This window comes from Ambystoma mexicanum, chromosome 14 (assembly GCF_040938575.1).
Source record: "Ambystoma mexicanum isolate Mex_15411 chromosome 14, UKY_AmexF1_1, whole genome shotgun sequence".
Taxonomy (NCBI): Eukaryota; Metazoa; Chordata; class Amphibia; order Caudata; family Ambystomatidae; genus Ambystoma; species Ambystoma mexicanum.
The window spans coordinates 582,478,301-582,497,629 of NC_090940.1; positions in this window are offsets into that span (position 1 = coordinate 582,478,301).

Sequence of the window (19,329 nt, forward strand, 5' to 3'; positions counted from 1 at the left end):
ATAGATAGATAGATAGATAGATAGATAGATAGATAGATAGATAGATAGATAGATAGAGGCTGGGAGATAGATGCAGATAGATAAATAGAGGCTGGGAGATAGATAGGCAGGCAGACAGAGATAGATACACAGACAGGTAGATAGAGGCTGTGATATATATATATATATATATAGAGAGAGAGAGAGAGAGAGAGAGAGAGAGAGAGAGAGAGATGGATAGATAGATAGATAGATAGATAGATAGATAGATAGATAGATAGATAGATAGATAGATAGATAGATATTAAATGACACAGTCCTAGAGGGACACTCTCATTTTGAACGAGACATGGCGTGGCCGAGACGGCATGCCTTGTTTCTGTCATGGGCAGGCTTTCTGCTTCATGGGCCATATCGCAATTATTCCTGAAATAGACATGGCAGACGATGTCTCCTGAGAGGTAGCCCCTTGCCTCTCTTTGCCAAATCCAGAATTAACTCAGAGGACTGGGAGGTCAGAGGCATAACGGGAACTGGAAAGATGTCCTCGACACATCAAAGGCGACATCAATACAGCCCTCAGCATGTTATAACATTCGAATTCGGGTGGGTCGATTACTCTCTTTTGATGATTACTTTATCCATGGATTGCTCTAAAACATGAAATCGTATGAAGTACACTGTGAAGTGGGGTGTTGACTGTGGAATCATGAACCGTAGGTTTTAATATTGGCATCTCCACCACACCAAATTTAACTATGCTGAGATAATGTATTTGTTCCCCACGTTTCCACATCTGAGTAAATTGGGGGCACTTAGCTATAATGTAACCCACTGCATTATTGAAGGGAACAACTCAGCCAACATTATTACAGCATAGATAGCATGCAGCCCATCCCTTACACATGATCAATTCATTGCTATGGTCCTTGGAGGTAGATGCATACTATAATGTTAACTAGTAATGACCCGCCAGCCTGAGTCAGCTAGGCCTATGTGCAGCAAGGGGGCACACTAGGGCTTAGGGCCATTCCGAGCTATGCATACCCTACAGGTCAGTAGTTAGTGCTGTCAGTAGTTAAAGCTGTGCACCCAAGGCTTTCATCCAAGGGTAGCATTTTTTTAATGAGAAACATTGGCTGCTCAATTCGCTTGTACCCAATGTCCCTTAACAAAATAAACATAAAATGGCCGACGTGCAACAAAGAAAAGGAACTTTGTCTCTTTTCTATGTCTATTGAGGGTGTTCCAGCGGAGTTAGTAGAGGCACCTAAGCACGAAGGATTTGAAGGCGGCCAAATACAGGGGAGGAGGAGGTGGTATAGACAGGGGATGTAGGGCAAGGGTATTGGAAAAATATTGGCGGACCCCATGGGAGAGGCAGTGAATGACAAGGACTGTGTGCTGTTAGTGGCAGCTCATGACCTTGCTCTTCTCATCCTGATTGGGCCAGGGCTCTACCCCTCAAGTACTAATTTAAAATTTGCAAACGAACATTGGACCTCATTATAACCTTGCCGGTATCAAGGCGGTAAACCCGCCAGGATACTGGCAAAGGCTATTATTGTTTCTGCCACTTGGTCTGGCAGCATTGCTGCCGGATTATGAGTGTCGGAGGAACAGAGTTAATCCCCATTCAGGAAGTCCAATATCCATCAGGGGATTTGTTGTGAATATCGGCCCCGGCATCGCCGGGGCTGGAAATGAGTGCTTTTTTTGCCAGTAGAGCGCCCGGCGTAGCCAGTTGCCCCACCGGCAAACCCGTAGTCGAATACCGGCACTTTTTTATCGGACCACTCGACTCGTAGAGAGGGCCATTGCCATTTAGTCAACATCTTCTGTCACTCAGGCTCTTCATGATGTCTGCATAAGAGGAAGACATTACAAACCAGCTGTGCAGTCCCTCCCCCATTTTTATGCATCTGTTTTCCCGGGAGGGAGGCAGGCCTGCACAACTGGTCCCTTTACTGAGCAGAAAGATGACCTTAGGAGGTACGCCATAATCACTTGTAGTTTGTGACCCTCCCAGTACATTTCTGTGGCTCTTCGTTAGGTCCCCAAAGTCTTGTAAAAAAAATACCCAAACGGAGTTTCTATGTTTTCTGGGAAACCGTGACCCAGTCCTTGAGTATCATGCCATTGTCAAATGCACTATGGGACTTGTATGCTTGGATCAAAATAATAAAATGGACTTAACTAAAACTAAAGCAAAATGCAATCTGAGAACTGGACAATGGTATCCCTGGTGAAATAAACCTTAATTAACCTTAAAAAATACACCACCAGTGGGAAAACATTGGCAGGAAAAGGAGGGGAATGGACTGGGATGACAAACATTTTAGTTTGTGTTTCACTTAAACACAAATTATATTCGGGGCAGTTAGGTACATTTCAACCTTGATTAAAATAGATACTGTCTACCACTCTGGGCCTTGGCAAGATATTTGCATGGCCCCTGAGTTAATATCACACATGCTGTCTGCATGAAGATAGGTTCTAAGCGTATTTACATACTAGTCAGATGGTTTCATCTGCTAATTTGTTTGTTGTTTCCCTATTTCTTGTAAACTAGGTCCGAGAATTTTGAATGCAGCTTCGCTTCAGTTGGGGCCATGAAAACAAACCCTGTGCAGTGTGGATTTCCCGCGTGTTTAGACTCACTTGGCATTTGTGTTTTCCAAATAGAGGATAAGCATTTAAATTCAATGAAGGAAAGAGAAATGTTTTCTAAAAAGAGGCTACATATAACTCTGTTATAAACCAGTGCATTGAGCGCAGCTCCTCCTCTGAATTACAAACGTCGTGGAACTAAACGCGTATAACCTATCTATGGTGTGTTCAAGAAGTCTGGAACCTTTGGCTATCCAGAGAATCTGAACTACAACTCCCATCAGGCCTAGCTAGCATGGCAGCTTAGTCAGGGCTTAGGGATCCAGGGAGTCGTAGTCCGAAAAATCTGGAGAGCCAATGATTGCATAGACCTTGTGTATACAATACATAAATCGGTCATCGTTACTGTTTGGGCTTTCATGAAAAAATAATCATTTGCATACATATGTATACCATAATAATATAATCAAGTGACATTGATAATGTCATCTGTCACTGCAGCAGCATTATCTACTGGTACCTGTGTTGACATGGTGTTGAATCCCCTATGGAGCATGCACTGACTCTACATTTCCCTCTGTTTGTTCTCTAGAAGTTCTTTCTGTGAGAGCCTTCTTGAGGTGAAACTGACCACACACACACAGCGGGTTATGCGCAGTCAATTCTGCCAACAGGGTGTGTCCAAAGACCAGAAATAAAGGTGCTAGCGGCACTAAAAAGGAGGTGCGTTAAAGTGAAATGTCTGTAAATGTTAGAGTTGTAACTTTCAAAGTTGTAATTTCTTAGAGTTGAGGTTGCCAATATTGAGTCAGTTAAATGACACTAATAGTGGAATATTCTCTATGTTTTTTGCTTTAGGAATTGAGATCACGAACATGTATATTTTTGGAACAAATGGTATCATTGGCCTTGAAGATGGACTGTTGTAAAGTCTGAAAAGAGTTGGCAATACACTGAAAAATCATGATGCTATTTTGGATGGGTGACTTTAACCAAAGAACTTTATTATTCCATTCTGTTATTATCCCAAAAAAAAAGGACTTTGTAAATTTATGTGTGAAACAAAAGTCTTACAATTGAGAATGTGTTAAACAAAGCCTGTGAGACAAACCAGCTATGGCTTAACCTTGGTTATGTATATCAAAACTGTTTTGAAAAAAATGTAAACTTTGATTAATTAAAATAACCCATAAAGGCTTTTTCTACTTTTCTAACGTTTTAAATCTTTGTATCAAGGAACTGATCTTATTGACATTTTTTGGACCTATGAATTGTCATATCTTGTGAACTGAACTAAGTGCGTGGTGCACAACTGTTTGGTAAATTAATATTCAACCGGATGTTATACACTTATCTCAAACCCCTCCCCCCTGTGCCTTAGCACTTCAAATCCTAACATAAGAAATTACATCTATACTTAAATTTTGAATAGCAAGCAGTGGGACCTTCATTAGACCTCACGCGCCTGCGACACTAATGGTTTTGGGATTGAATTGCCCCTGGAGTGCACTAAGGGTTGGCACGTAGCAATACATGCCCTTTTTCCCTAGTTTGGCATAGATTGCAGCCATGCCCTGTGTTGGACATACAAGTGCTCTGGAGTTTCAAATCGTTTTACCGACAGGCATTCCTTCAATGCACTTCAAAGTAACCTACCAAAGAAAATCTGCGTTTTTAAAGTTTCTTTTTTTCATTATTTTTTATTTTATTTGTGGTAGGGTGACCAGATTTTAGAAAAAAAAAAAAACATGGACCGGCCATTGAAATAGAGGTAGGACTAAAGTAAATGCACATATAACTTAAGTCCTACTTCTATGTCGCTGGCCCGTTGCGGGAGGCGGGGAGGGGGTGTGCTACCTGCACACTCCTCTCACTGGAGGAGAGCGCCGGGTAGGGGAAGATGGAGGAAATGGGGCGTGAAAAGCATGTCACGCCCCCATTCGCGCAGGAAGAGGTGCACCTGTACCCGATTTGCGATTCCAAAATCGGGTCCCGGCAAAAAAAGGCACCATGACCAAAACCCGGGACGGGGTTCATAAAATAAAAAAACTATCGGGACCCCGGGACGTCCAGTAATTTCTCCGGATTGTCCCGGGAAAACCCGGACATCTGGTCACCCTAATTTGCGGGAGTTCCCCCAAGCCTCCCCTTTCCCAATGCTAGTCCCCCACTGCACTATGTATTTTGATTAGTTTTTCGGCGTAATTCCCTCAAGTAAATTACTTTGAAGGAATTCCTGTCAGCGAAATGGCGCAATGCTGAGCTCTAGACCTGCATGTATTCTGCGTAACAGAGTTATCCTCCGTCAGTGTGTGGATTGCTTTGCCCTCAGGGACTGATATTTGGCCATGTGATGTCGAGACTAAAGATGTTTTGTCAAATCCTCCGGGAGGGAGGGAGGAGGGCTCGCCTTACGCACTTGGGTGCCTTATAGAAAGCTCTCTGAATACATTGGGCCTTTGGTGCAGATTACCTGTAAGTGGGCCCATACCCTGAACCACACAGCCAGTGGTCGAAGTGAGTAGGAAAGGTCGGGAGCGGAGTTCCACTACTTTTATTGTTTACTGTTAACAGTGCCACTACTTTTCTTTGGCAACCATTTTTACCATTCCGGAACTGTTCTTTGTGTAGTGAAAGCACACTTCTCCCCTTTGCCATCAGATAGCAGTTACAGCTAAACTGAAATCTCTTTCATCTCAATTGGCTGTCAACCAGCATGGCTGGTAACCTTGAAAAATGTGTTTCACGTTGCTCCCCTCCTGACTATCCCTTCCCCCACCAGAGTCACAGTTCCACTACTATTCTTGGTGGACTTCTACCACTGCACACAGCTTTTATGCTGTGTCTGAGGTGGTTCTGAAGTGAGTATTGAGTGTGGTGACTTGGAACAGGCTAAGGATCTGCCATTGCCTCCACAAAAGCCCAAACTGTTGGCTTTTCCACTGAGTGTTCATTGTTGTCTGTGTGTGACTGTGCATGTGCTGTGGGTGCGCTTTAGGGTATTGGGGTTCAGAAAGGGATGGCACATTTCTGGATGTATGCATGCAGCTCCATGTGTCAACCCTTTGCTGATTAAATAATGGATTCATTCACGTGCTATTGTGCAGAAGTAAAGTATTCACTATCTGGCTTATTGCCTAAGGGGGCACCAATGCCTGTGGGCTCCAGTGCATTATAAGAAGATGAATAAAATAAATAAAAATATGAGAGCAGATCCTTTGAAAATGACACACTTCATCCTCGACTGGTCAGAAGATCGTCTTACTAGTGGTCGAAGTGAGCGGGAACGATCGGGAGCGGTGTTCCACTACTTTTATTTTGTACTGTTAACAACCATTTTCACCATTCCGGAACAGTTCTTTCTGAACTTGAAGCACACTTCTCCACTTTAGCACTGGATATTAGCTACAACTAAACTGAAATCTATTTCAACTCAATTGGCTGTCAACCAGCATGAGTACAACCCTTGCAAAAAGTGCAGCACTTTGCTCCTTTCCGTCCTCTGCCCGCGGCCAGAGTCACAGTTCCACCACTTTTTTGGTGCACTTCTATCAGTGTGTCTTGCCCTCTGCCACGGTCTTTCTTCAGCCCACATTTCAGGCTATCGCATTCAGCCGATGTTCTCCTTCTCCACTCCCTAGCTCCTCAGAGTGGATGTGTAATGAAATCTGGCAAAGTGCTCGAGGGAGATCAGCACTTTAATCTCGGCGAGATACAGTAGAGAACAAAGCCATCGGCTGGCAGGGTGCGGAGCAGCCACGCAGTGGCTTTGCTTTCTTCACGGTCCATCGAAGGCTCTTATGAAATTTGGAGCATGCTTGTTACCAATAATTGCAGGCTTCTGGTCCTCAAGGACGGGTCTGGATGTAATTTCTGCAGGAACATTATGCTTTTTCTAACGTGTACTTTCCTTATATAATATATAACTGTGGTCATGAAAGAAAAAACACTGCAAGGGCTTTGGCAGTGTATCCTGTGGGATAAAATACTTTTAGCACATGCTGTAACCATGTATTCTTGTGAAGTGTTCCTATGATTTAGAGTATTGGCAATGCTTAATTAATTCAAAACAAAAGAGGTGATGGCTGGAAGGCTTAGAATTAATGTTAAACTCAGGTGTTGCTCTGGGCAACTCTCTAGAGCAGCATGCTTTGTTTGTGAAGCCATTACAGCAGGGTAAAGACCATATGCAAATCAGGCGTGGTGAGGTAGGGGTGGGACCAAGCATGATTTGCATATGGTCTCTCCCAATTGCCCAGTGGCTTGGCCAGTTTAAAAACGATGAAGTTTTCCTGACATTTCCCTTGTATACCCTTCTTTTGTTTGCTGCCCGACTTCATTTACAGCTATGCCTAGCTTATCTGCCTCGCCTCAGGAGGATAGCTCAGGAGCAGTGTGCTCGCCTTGAAAGCAAGACGACAGGGAGCAACACAGGTTCGACCCATGGGTCCGCGGTTAGAAACGCTGGGTATTAAGCTTGTTATAAATAACCTAGAATAGAATACCATCCAGCCAGGATCTGAGACCGGTCCTTAAATGATGTCATCTTGCTATTACGTTGCCTTCCTCTGTAGATTCATACTCCATGGTGTTTGAGGAATGTGCGACAAGCAATCTGCTGTGGCATCTGTCACCTGGCTGTTATTGCATGTCGTACACACATCCTTGGAATCCTGGTGCAATTCTAGCTATCCTGACTGACACTTTACTGTCTACACCCTGACTAGTGGAGGATGATCTGTGCAAAGGATCTAAGGAACTCCTCACAGAAATCACTTAAAACGTCTAACAGCCCAAAGGCACGCTGATGCTTCTTTTTCAATTGTAGAATAATTCTGTTCACTTTCCTTGAGGACACGTGAGGCAAATGCTACTGAGTTCTCTCTCCGTTTATGAGCTTGGGACAGTACCACCCCCAGTCCTTTGTCACAGTCATCTAGTGTTTTGTATGTTTGTTTGTTGATTTGACTTACATAGCGCACCTGACCCAGGGTGATCTGTTACCGCGTCAAAGCTTGCTAGCTATGTGTCAAATAGCTTAAAAAATTGAGCTTGGGTAATTGCCTTTGTGAATTCTTCAAACGCAATTTCCTGGTCGCTGTCTCATATGAACTTTGAGCTTTTCTTCAGTATTGCTCTCAGCAATGTGGGATTTTGCTGCAAAATCCTGTACATATTTTGCATGTAATTCAAAGCGAACATTGACTCCTTGGTGGTTGGTGTTGCATCATCCTTCACTGCCGATCCTAAATTTACTTTTGTTTTCACCACTTACAGTGTGATGGCACACCCCAAATTATCTAAGTGGTTGAAGAGTAGGTGATATTTCTCATTGTTGTGTCCCTTGTTCTGCAGAATGTTGAGGATTTTAATAATCAATATTATATGCATGCCTACTGTTCTTGAAAGGTTCAATATGTCGGCTTGGAAATATAACACTTTATTTATGCCTTTAAAGACCCTGAGTATCATTCTTTGAAAAGCATCTGCCACAATTGCTAACTTGAAAGGCATTGTTAGGAATTCGACTGTGCTCCTGGAGTCTCATTTTAGCTTGATCGGGGATAAGCCAGTTTGAAGTCTAGTGTGGAGAACACTTTAGCTCTATTGGGGAAAGTCACTATTTCATTGATGTTGGGAAGAATGTTTCTATTTAGGGACATGAGGTCCACACACAACCTTACATTCTCTGACCCATTCTTGGCTGCTAGAACAATTGGTGCTATCCATTCGGAGGAGTCTGTAAGTTCTATAATACCTTCCACTTCCAATTGCTTTAGGTATTTATCTAGTTTTAGTTATATTCTTAGTTGTGATTTTCTGATATCATGTTTGAATGAAATCGCATTATGTTTTAGGATAAATCTGTGTTTGTAACAAATCCATTGTGTTTGTAACAATGCCAGATAGAAACAGCTGTATGATTTCTGGGCCTATAACCATTAGCCCGTGTATGTGCACTGCAACAACTTGTTCATCTCAACCTGGTTTATAGAGTCATTCTGAATTATGCTTGATGTTTCCATCCTAGGAACAATACACCTGTTGAAGCTACAAAAACCCTGCCAACTCTCTCCCTGTCTTTGAATTTCAGTGATGGTTCTATCCACCCAATAAACTTACTCTGTGGCCTGAATAGACCCTTTGGAGGGATGAGATCTTTGACTGGGCCTTTGATTTCCCCCTCTAAGATGTTGTGGGTTATTACTTTATGTTGGCGGCTGGTCACATACTGCCAGTTTCACTGACCGGCAATGATGAACTTTGTGATCCTGCCACGTGCTTGATGATACCTCTACCCACAAAGATTGATTCTTTCTTACTAATAACATACTTTCTGTGTTCTACTTTAGCTTTATTTGTCATCCCTTTCTTGTTTTTGAATTGTAGTATTTGTATTCATAATCTGTTCAGTGTTGTGGTACCTTCTTAGAGGTGAATTTGCTAGCTCTTTAATTGCAAAATAACATCCTTAAAATTTGTGACATTTACACTTATACAATTGAATTGATATTTTATTTCTATCGCGCTCTTACACAAGTGTTTCAGAGAGCGACAAGGCAAGGGAGGGTAACAGGGGAGAACAAAACAACGATCTTACTAGGCCCATTGACCTTGAGAACGCGCAAGTGCATGGGAGAGGAGGAGGGGAAAAGTGCATGGAAGGGGGGGAGAAGTGGAAAGTGCACAGCAAAGGAGAAACAGATAAATAGTAATACATACATAAATAATAAAGGCAACAAACAGTGGTAGTGCAGCCAGCAAGTGACAAGTGCTGGGTTTAAGGCAGCAGACAGAGTAGGTCTGATAAGTGCCGGAAGAAAAAGGGGGAGGAGGAGGCTGCATGGGTAAAGATACAGACGCCAGTGCAAGGGGTCGGCCCGGCGGCAGTGCGGGAGGGTGGCAGGGTGAGCAGATACCTGGGCCCGGAGGACAGAAGGTGGCCAGGTGCACGGTGCCAAGGCATGTTTCTTCTGCTTCTGAGACACAAGAATATAGGAGCACATGCGATGTAGAACAACATGACAGCTAGTGGGTTACCTTCCAATCGTGCAGTGGTGTTTAGCCCCAGGCACTAAATGCAAAGGAGGCAAGGGCCAGATACAGAGATAAACAGGATCTGCAACGTGGCGGGATTGGTGACTACAGCACATAAGGCTCAAAATACATTGCCATTTTCATTTGTAGCCCACAGTTGGAAGTTTCTTGCGAGGAGTCTTGTACCCCCAAAACTCACATTTGTTCATTCACTTATGGATAACTGCTACTGGCATAAGCTGCTTACAAATGTTTCAAAAAAGGTAGCTGGCGCTCCTCTCCAGAAACAACAAGGCATGATAACCTGTTCTGAGGTGAGCGTTTACAGCACACGCTTTTTGCTCACTGTGCCTTTCACAGATGGGAAATATCCATTTTCATATCAGTCTTTGTCCCGCCCACATGGGCAGTCCAGCACCGAAATGCTATGGCAATTCCTCTCTGAACAAGAGTACCAAAAGCAACCCTATACACGTGCTCCTTGTTGGGCCTCATCAGTGAGGTGAAGCTTTGCCTCTCTGAGCACAGTGAGCAGGGAGTCCAAGTCTGGTTGCCCCCAGGTAACTCAGGGTGACCAACCCCAAGTTCCTTTCAAATATTTCAAAAAAGGTAGCTGGCGCTCCTCTACAGAAACAACAAGGCATGATAACCTGTTCTGAGGTGAGAGTTTGCAGCACACGCTTTTTGTTTTTGCTCACTGTGCCTTTCACAGATGGGAAATATCCATTTGCATATCAGTCTTTGTCCCGCCCACATGGGCAGTCCAGCACCGAAATGCTATGGCAATTCCTCTCTGAACAAGAGTACCAAAAGCAACCCCATACACGTGTTTCAGCCTTGTTGGGCCTCATCAGTGAGATGAAGCTTTCAAATGTTCATCGAGAGGTTGAGGGTACATAAGGTTGCGGGGGTGGAGTGGTGTAGGCTTCCAATTACCTTTGTAACTGTGATCCATTGCTCATCCATCCTGTAACAGCAGAAGACAAGTCATGTAGTGCCGGAAAAGTCACATGAATGTCCAAGCACTTTCCTGTGCAAAGAAAGTACTGGTATCTCAGCCTGTTGCCAGAACATTCCAGGTGCAAGGAGGAAGGGAACTGCACATAACTGCTCTTTAAGAGTCTCTTTAAACAGAACTCTCAGGTTTCACCATGCTATACTTGACTAGGTCATTAGGTCCTACATAACTTCTTTGAATTCTGGGACTTCTTGCACTCGTTGTTAAAAAGAAAGGGCAAAACTACAAGTCCCAGAATGCAAGGAATTAAATCAGTATTGGATGATGCACTCATCTATGGCATGCGGAAACCTGAGAGCTCTGATTATGGCTCTTGATGTAAAACTGAAAACATCTTGTATTCAGAAGAGCTCTTATTTTATAAATGACCAACGGATAATGAGTTGGGATTGGATATTTTAGGGTTGCAAAGAAGGTGATGCCAAGTACTGTGTGGGATTAAATATGGCCTATGTATCGCATGCAGCACATTCTAATCATGCTCTGCCAAAAATACCCAATGCAGTCCCAAAGCCCATTCAGTACTTCAGCTTTTGTCATTAATATTTCTGAAATAGAGCATTGGTTTTTAGCAACACCGGATCTCATATTGAGACCCTAAACTGAGTTATTTAATGATATCAGTCCATTTCAGAGTAAGAGGGCAAACATTTTTGTTACAAAAGATGCCATTCAGTTGGCAAATGTGTTGGCACTCAGCAGAGAGACCTAGGGGGTCATTACGACCCTGGCGCTAAGGGATTACCGGTACCGGTAAGGGTACCGGTACCGGTAATCCCTTAGCGCCCAATTCCCATAGCTGTTTTTGCAGGGACCCGCAAAGGGACCCTGGCGATAATTACGGTACCGCAATTTGCGGTACCGTAAATACCACCTTTCCCCATTCCCATTATGCTCTATCGGGCAAAAATGGGAATGGGGAAGGGCCATGGTGAAATGGGGAAGTACCGCCCCGCCAACCTTGGAATGGGGTGGTACTTCCCGATTTCACCATGGCGGACTTGTTACAATACCGGCAGCAACAAGGTGCTAAAAGCGCCATGGTTTAGCGCCGGTGTTGTAATGAGGGCCCTAATCTTGATTTATTGTGGAGCCTAAACCCTACTCACACCCTTCTGAGCAGGTTTGATGCACTGCGGGAAGCTGTGTGTAGCAAGCTTGCACTGGCGTCAAAGTCGTCAGTTTCCAGTGCTCCCGCTTCAGGGCCCTTCACCAAGAGCTTTCCTCCTGATGCCAGTGAATTACGAGGCTTGAGGCTAAAACGACATGCAAAGAGAACAAAGGGAAACAGACCTTCGCTTGCTATGCCTCAGCCTTCTGGAACACCGTCCGGCTCGCAATCAGAACAGCTCCAAAGCACCTGCTGTTCAGGGACGAACGGTTATAGGTCAAAGTTTTGACTCAAAAGGGTCGAATGACAAAAGGGTCGAGTCATTTCGACCAAAAAAAAAAAAAAAATCGACCCTTTTTTTCGGTCGAATTGACTCGACCCTTTTGTCATTCGACCCTTTTGGGACGAAAATTTGACCGGACACCGGGAGGAACACATCATGCTTCTCACAGAATGCCTAGCGGTCACTTAGCACCTGGTACTCCTCTGTATATAACACCTATCTATTATAGGAAATCCAAACAACTATAACTGTTAACCTCTCCTTCCGCCGGCCTCATCTAACACCGCATTACTTATGCACCACTTTATTGCTTCCTTGATAGGTTCATGCTACAAAAACACACATACAACCATAGACCATTTGCACAATGAATACACACACAGGTCTACACAGGTTATGCAGTTCATAGTATGTACTATACAAATCATAAGGCCTGATTCATAAAGATTTGTAATGAAACGGATAAGGGGATGCACGCGAGGAAATTGGGTTTACACCTATTACCTTGTGCAGAGCGACCATCTTATAGCGATGTTGCACCCACTACCAAAAAAGCGTCCAACTTGACATGTTTAAGTGTGTAATGACATTTGTGAAATGTCACTAAAAGGTGCAAAATACAATATGTCTCCCATCTACTGCTGTAATTAGTTTGATCTACACATCTATGTCAATTTCTGATATCCAATGCCAGTAGCAGCAAGTCCCACCCATCCTTTATATGCAGCAACTCCATGGGCCTCATTACGAGTGGGGCGGTAAGGGATACCGGCAGTGGTCGAAGTGTACAAAAAGAAGTAGTGGAACTATGTTCCCTGCTGGCCTGCACCCACTCTCCACAAAACCCATTGGCAGGCCCCCTACCACACACAATACAATCCACCAACACTTGCACCTGCTCTTTAAGGGAATGTTCAGTGCAGTGCACTGAAATTGCAAGCTGCAACGTCTTCCTAGACTTTTATTTTAAAACTAAACCATTCCGGAACGGTTTCTTTTTAAAATAAGAGTATAGGAGCTGTAAAACGTAATTTAAAAAAGTAGAGGAGCACCGCTCCCGACCACTCCCGCTCACTTCGACCACTGGATACCGGGCACCGGTAAGGAGACCGGTGCCGGTAATCCCTTACCGCCCTACTACGAGTTCCCTTAGCGGGTCCCTCCTTTAACGCCTGGTCTTAGTAGGCGCTATGGATGGGACCCGTTAAAGGAAATCCCTATGAGGGCTCAATGGGAATGGGGAATGTTTTTTTCAATGGGGACTTACCACTCCTGCAAAGGTCGGACTATACCGGTAAGTCCCCATTGAATGAGACCAGTGCCAGTAACGTTATTGGAGGCAGTCATGGAGCAAATAGCGCCATGACTACCTCCAATCTCGGAATGAGGCCAAGATGGGGCCTCATTACGACCTTTGCGGAATGGGTTTACTGGCACCGGTAATGGCGCCGGTGCCGGTAAACCCATTCAGCCCTATTACGAGGTTCCCTTGCAGGACCCGGAACAGACGTCTGGTAAAACCAGACGTCCTTTCCGGGTCCCACGAGGGGACAAAGGATCTAATTATGGCCCCGATATTAGCTCCATCCCCTAAGGGGGCTCAAATGGGAATGGGGAATGGTATTGTGAATGAGGAATTACCTGGTCCTCCAAGGTTGGAATTCACAGACCACAGACCCGGACACGAGTTTGGAGGCAGCCATGGCGCTAATAGCACCATGGCTACTTCCAAACTTGTAATGAGGCCCATGGTTTTCCAACCAAAGGCACAATAAAGACATTAGAAATGGACCTCCCCTTCCACCGCCTTCATTCTTGTTTTCAGCACTTGCACGATCCGAATGGTCCCATGACCTAGCAGGAACGTTTTTTGTTTGTCTTCTCCCCTGGTCGTCCCCGTCCTACGCACCCGCCCGTTCATTCTTGTTTTCCACACTTGCACAATCCAAATGCCTCAAGACCTAGTAGGAACGTTTTTGTTTTCTCCCCTGTACCCCCACCCCCTTACTTGTCTTGATGTGTCTTAAAACACCATGTGCTGTATAGGCGCATTATAAATAACCAATAAAATAAAATAAAATAAATAAATAATGGTCATTGAGAAGCAACCGCAAACTATTTTATTGAAACATAAATGTTGCAAAATGTAGATTTTTCTGCGGCAATCTTTCCACGGTTTTGCCACACAATGTAGGGATCAATGCTACTCATGCCAGATTCACATCACCGCTAACCAGGTGACATCTTAAAATGGTGGGAGCTTTGAGAAATGCGATTCACAAGGATTTACTCAGGACCATCCCGGATATGCTTTAGCAACTCCAGACCATCCCGGATATGCTCTTCGTAACTCCAGATGTAGTCCGCTTCCAGGCTTTGCAAATCAGGGTGAAGTAGCAGGCACTTCCCTGGGATTTGCTCCAGTGCAGTGTCAGGCACACTGAGCAGAAGGCCCGCAAACACAGGTCTTGTGCACTTCACCTGCACTGAACATGCTCCGGCAGGAACTGGCGCTGTCATCAGAAGGTGAGAGTGGGGATCTCCTCCACTAAGCCGTGGAGGGCCCCCCTCCCACCCTCACTATCCCACATGACAGGAGGGTGGCTAACTCTTAAAAGCTGCTTGTGTTCCTTATGCTCTTGTTGTCGACTCCCCTCTTATCTGATGAGGTTCTCCTTTCACCTTTAGCATTTTTTCCATTTCGTTTGTTGAACGTGAAGACATGTTTACGCTTTCACACAGCTTTGCCATTTAGGGGTGCTGATGGAGTCCCTAATTGCAGGTTTATGTCGCTGCCTTCTGGCACACATGCTCTGCCCTTAGGGCTCTTGAAAAAAAGAAAAAGAAGTTTGGCAGCCCTTTTTTTTTTGCTGGATTCCATTTTTTTCTTTTTCTCGCTGGTATGATCAATGAACGCCTGGGTAAGTGCAGCGTTGAAAGGTTATGTTTCCCTGTAACTTACTAAACGTGCACTCGGCTCTTCAGCCGAAGGCCCTGAATTTGAATTTTGACGCTCAGAAGATACGTGGCGAGTTGAAAAAAATATGCCATATTTACATCATAAGAGCTATCCTGTTCTTTTTTTGTATTCTTTGTGCAGCAGATTGTATTCAAGAAATGTGGCATATACAATTGTCATATTATACAATGCATACAAGGTCACACTCCTCAATCATCACACCATTTCCTCATGAACACCGAAAGATCACGTAAACCTATTCAAATAATGTATACATTGTTTGGTCCTGTGTTGCATGCATTTCGCCTACCCCGCTAAAAATTCGAATTCAGTCTAGCCCAGTGAATGGATGTGTTTCACCTGCCCTGCTGAAAACCAAATGTAGTTGTGCCTTGTGGTTTCTTTTGTTGTTCACTACCTGTTGTGCTTCCCACTGACTCCCCCCCTCCTTTGTGCCACCCACCACTCCCTACCCCGTACCTCCAAGTGCATCAGTGGTGTCTTTCAGCTTGGGAAGTGTCCCCCCCTCCACTTCAGCCAACCATGTTGCTATCTATCTCTCCTATCTTTTCCAGCTGCTTCACTGTCTCCTATCACTAAATCTGCCTGGAAGAAACTTACAAACAACAAACTGGGCTCCAACCCAGGCCTTCCTATTGGACGGCTTCCGCCAGATAGACTATCACTGACATCCTCTTCTTCAGCAATGCACGGGATCCATGGACTCGCATGGTCGGCTTTCTCCCTCCTATCGCCTCTTCTCCCGTTAATGGTGGCACTTGCTGGAAGGTTCTTCTTGACCCTTTCGCCATTTCCAGAGTCATCATTAATGTTTATCTCAATGGCACCATCATGGTCCAGGGTCCTCAACCCAAACTTCTTCTCTTTGACAGGCTCCTCCCTCGCCTCTCTCACCTCATCTCTCCCTCCGTCCAGTCTCCCTTGCCTTCTGTGTCTTCCTCCTCCTCTGCACAGGCTCCCTTGCCTTCTGCGCCCCCCCAGACCCCCCTGCACAGGTCCCTTGCCGCCCTCCTCCTCTGCACATGCTCCCTTACCTTATGTGCCCTCCTCCTCCGCTGCACAGGTCCCCTTGCCTTATGTGCCTTCCTCCTCCTCTGCACAGGCTCCCTTGCCTTCTGTGCCTTCCTCTCCTCTGCATAGGTGCCCCTGCCTTGCCTTACTGTCTTGGCCTAGGCTCCTTCGCCATCCAACACTATCCCCTAGCCCTCCTGCCACCCTCTGGGGGGACCATCGTCCTCTGTGCCCCCCGAGGAAGACCTTTAAAGAAAGCAAACTGCTCCACATTGCCACTCTCAACACTCGCTCTGCTGTCAAACACTCGTCTGACACATGCAACCTCCTCGAACTCATGGATCTTGGTGCTCGCCATCACAGAGACTTGGTTCAAGAAGAGCTCCGTCACAAGCTTTGACACACTCCTCCCTGAAGGCTACAAAATCCTCTCTGCACCCAGGCCTAAGAAGACAAGTGGGGGAGTGGTGCATATCCTCCCAGAATGGATAACTGTGTCCATCATCCTTACACAGGCCTAATCCTCCTTCAAATGCCTAGTTTGCAGACTGTCACTTGCCCTTAAATCTTCTCTGATTGTGGCCACCTTCTGTCAGCCACCAGGTCAGCCCACTCTCTTTCTCTCAGAATGGGTGGGCCTACTGCCTACTCTCCCCATCCTCTCAACTCCTCCTGATGGGTGATCTGAACATACATCTGGACTCCCTTAACTAGTCAGGTCCTTTCTGCAACCTTTACGACTCTCTCTCCCTTTCTATCCTACCCTCTGGCTCCACACACACCGCGGGCCACACCTTGGATGCTCTCACCTCTACTGACATCTGTCTCTCTATCTGTCTCGCTACTCCCTCTCTTGGACTGACCACTCTTTTCTCTCATCACACCTGAAGCTCTCCTCTCCTCTTGCAGCAACACACAGCCACCCGGCTTCAAAGTCACCAGACCCATGAAAAAGTGACAGTGGCTGCCTTTGCCTCCACCTAATCTCCTCCACCCATTCCTTCGGCTGACTCCCACCCTGGCACCGCCCTCGCTAACCTCAATCTCTCTATCTCCAACACCCTTGACACTCTTGTCCCTGTCCAGAGGGTCCGACTGAAGTCTTCCAAAAAGTGCAACTCTTGGTACGACTCTGACTTGTTTGCCCTTAAACGCAAGGGAATGTCGCACTGCAGGAGAATCACACGGAGAGGGAAAACCTCATTGGATGAGGGATTACACCCTAGGAGAGACACAGTATATTCCTACCACTGTCCCAGCTCCCTCCCCCTCTTACCCTCTCCAGAATCCTGGAATCTATGATACTTCTATGTATGTGAGCAAGTAGAACTTGGACCTCCACTTAACAGTATTGAGATGAAAAAGAACATTTATGACATCATAGAAAATGTACTGGCGCAGAGTGAAGAAGAGCACCCTAGGGAACCACAGTGAGCAGACCAGCCTATTCAATTTAGCTGAACCCGGCTATCAAATAAAAATGAATGAGGGACTTTGGATGGGGAGCAATCCACCCAGAAGGATCTGGAGTAAAATCACTCTGCCTGACGGAGACAGGAAGAAAGCCAGGACGTCCATGAGGAAGTTGAGGCAAAGATTCCAGACGGCAGGCTGGCGGATGCATGCGACAGGTGGTCCTGAAGCTTGGAAAGTGCAATGTCTTCCAGAAGGACAGTTGGTGCTGCAGAGCCACTGAAGACCAATGAAAGCCTCCCCAAGCACCACGAGTCCCGCAGCTGACGGAGTAAGCTGGGAGAAGGTGGACACCCCCGCAAACAACTAAAACAGGTACGCAGAGGGGCAGAGATATGCTGGGAACCAGAGAAGGTGGTGGCAAGCAGATAAGGGAGGGAAATACCCAGCACCTAGGGTCTGGGGCATGTAAAGCAGAGAAAGTGGTGACAAGCAGAGAAGAGGGGAATACCCCAAACATCTGGTCTGGGACCCTGAAAATAAGAGGAAGTGATGGCAATCAGAAAAGGGGGAGAAATACCCTGAGCGGAGGGTCAGGGAGTAATATTGAACAAACGTTCACACCTATGATAATATATGGTAGTGTTTGGCAGGAGTGTAAACCAAACCTAGCTAGAAGGAGAGGTACCAAAGAAAGTTGAGTCTGGGACTCACACCCATATCAGAAATACATCAGTTGCTCATCCTCATAGTCACAGTACCTGTGAGAAAGGTGAATCAGGTTGACTGTGCAATCGGCAGTACTTGGCAGGAGAGTACTCCAAGTCTACCTCAAAAGAGAACTGTTGAAACCAGCTGAGTCTGGGTCTCGCACCCATATAAGAACGACAAGTGTTACTCCTCTTCACAGTCACAGTACCAGGGAGAAGAGTGAACCCGGTTGGCTGTGAAATGAAGAGAAACCTGGGGAAGCGAGACAGCCCCCTGGGGTTGTGAACCTTGTGGCAAAGCCAAGAGAAGGGAGACATTCTCTTGGCTCTTCTAGGAAGTGGAAAAGAACCCAGGGGAAGGGAGTCATTCCCCTGGGACTTGTGAACAATGTGACAAGTCAAGAGAAGGGAGGTAGTCTCTTGACCCCTGTGGAACTCTCTATGTTTTTGCACAATTTGGTACTTTCTGTTATGAATTTGGAAAATAACTATGAGAGACCTGCCGAGAAGATAACCCTTTTGCATTATATATTGAGTTGTCTGTGTGAGAGTTAGGGTTTTTGACACAATGGTGGACGTATCTTAATTTTCACATCATGACAGAGACATTTTAGTTTTGTGTGGAGGCTGAGAACCCCCTCTTAGCATTACAGCTAGTGAGGCCTTTCCCCAAACATAGTTTAATTAAAATAAACGTCTGTAGCAACAGAAAAGGCACTTGTGTGTCAATCTCTCACGGTATCAGGTAATATTATCCCCATATATATGGTCGCCGTAAATAATATCGCCGGGAAAAGGTTGTGGCGATATTATATGGGTGACCATATATATGGGGACAGGGGCAAAAAAAAACCATTAAAAACAATAACAAAAAAAAATTGGGGGTTGCGGGGGTGTCCCCCACATGTTCCATGCAATAATGTCACAACAAAAAACAGCCATTTTTCGGGGATATGTTTGTGGCAACATTATTACATGGAACCTCTCTCACTACTGCACTCTCACACAATACAGAAAAAACAGTATATGGTAGTTAGCATATGAAAGGGAAGACAGAACGGTGTCTTCCATTCTGCTTTATCCAATGCTACCAGCACGATATAAAGACCCACCTTCCCTTTGGCAACTTTATGCACCCTTCACTCAATCCAGATACCCTTACCATCTAGCCTACTC